Raw genomic sequence first — 2067 nt, 5'->3', positions numbered from 1 at the left:
CAACAGATATATACACACGCACACACATAACCACATACGTATGCACACACGCACGCACACACCGACTATATATATATATATATGCATAAATTTATACACACGCACACATTGTATATATATATATATGTATATTAGATGTATACATATACTTGTATATATAGATAAATAGATACATATACAAAACTATTGTCACGACCAATATAGAATGGATTATGGAACAGCTCACGGGCATTTTTGTACTCTGATGATTTGATCGCATTGGTCTGGTTTAGCAAAGTGAAGCGCTCAATTTCTCTAGAAGATATCTCATATCTCTCCAGAGTCCAGATTTAATATTCGAGAAAACTAGTAAATATCTCTCTATTAATTAGTTCACGAGATACAGGCTACAGGCTGCCGCGCAAGCCTTAGACCATTTAAAAATATCGGTATATGGACTTGATTTATGTTGATAGTGATTGTCTATAAGATCATATCAACCCTAAAATACGATCATAACGCGTTGGCACAAGTTCCACTTGCAACAATCACACCATCATACACCATTGCTTGCAATCGCTATCGATTGCATGACTAAATTTCCCAGTAACTTGACTGTAAAAATAAGCATCGCAGAAACACCGCTCCTTCTCTGTATGGTGCTTATATTAGCTAAGTAATCGATTTGAGTGAAGAACTCATCCATTGGAATCATAGCGATGTTTCTACAAAAATCAAGTTGTTCAACAATTCTTATAACGGTTTTATTCGAACCCGATGCAAAACAAAACAAAAAATATCACATTTGAGCGTATTTATTGCTTTTTTCTTGCTAAATACTGTTTTAAAATTTGTAGGCTATGTATGTGCAATTGTGCATACATACTACACATTCAACAGTGTCGCAGAGTCACAGACAACAGTTAACAAGCGGTAAATGGTTTAACGCAAGCATAATCATTTCAGTTTTGTTATCCACACTTTTATTAATATTATATTACACATATTTCTCAAAAAGAAAATATTGTCACTGATTGAACTCAATGAACTGTGAACACTGAAGTTCTGAACTGTGAACTTGTGAAGTGCTTCAGAATGTTTGACGTCTGTATGCAAAAAACTGTGACGCTGCGACATCTTGACAGTAGTTACAGTATGTTTGCTCTCTGTAGTATTTATGTACAAGCCGCTAACCTTTTATATTATAAACGTTAGAAATACTAAAACCAGAATTTGGCCGAAACTTTTTCGCTATGATATAGACAGCGCCTACATTGTGCACCTTGTCTATAATTTCTGGCCACGAAACGAGGTATAGCGTATCGTAAAACGTTAAATGACGTTGACGTATTTTAACAAAAAGTATGTGAATAATGATAAAATAAATAAATTGAATAATCAATCTTTAAGAATTCCATTTTTCTCCAACAATCTATCACTTTTTAATAAAAATATGGGTTTTTTTGGTTTATGTTTTGTTCAAAAAAAACGAAAAAGTACAATGTCAAGCAGCAGGATTCAATGTCACACAGTTTTTCGATGCGTTAGCGTTAAACTCAAACGTTTTCGGGCATAGGTAGTTCATGGCGAGGGCACATATATATTTTAGGGCTGAGGTATTGCCAAAAATAATTTTTTCAATTTTCAATTTTAGAAATGACAGACATAAATATGATTTTTGAAATGTGCCTGTAGGGCCTCTGTTGGAGGGCCTTTATGAGGGCCTGGCCCAAAACGTGTTATTTTCGGCTTGTGAGATAATTATCGCTTGTTAGTCGCTTGGTAACGTACACTTTGAAGCTTGTATAGCTGCCGTGACTTACATACATTCACGACAATAATGGCTGGATCCTCGCGTACTGCTGGCGGTAAAATTAAAGGCCTGAATAAAGATGGAACCATGCGTCAAAAAGGTTCTGGACAACCGCCATCATCAATAAACACTTCATAATCGGCACTCTTCCACACACCCACACAGACATGTTCACACTTTCAGTTCACGATGGTAAGCACAGTGGAACTACACGGTATACTATACATAATATATACTCTATATGTTATACACTGTTATATATATATATATATATA

This window comes from Sphaeroforma arctica (genome assembly GCF_001186125.1).
Source record: "Sphaeroforma arctica JP610 unplaced genomic scaffold supercont1.821, whole genome shotgun sequence".
Taxonomy (NCBI): Eukaryota; class Ichthyosporea; order Ichthyophonida; genus Sphaeroforma; species Sphaeroforma arctica.
Note: the sequence above shows the minus strand (reverse complement) of the source record.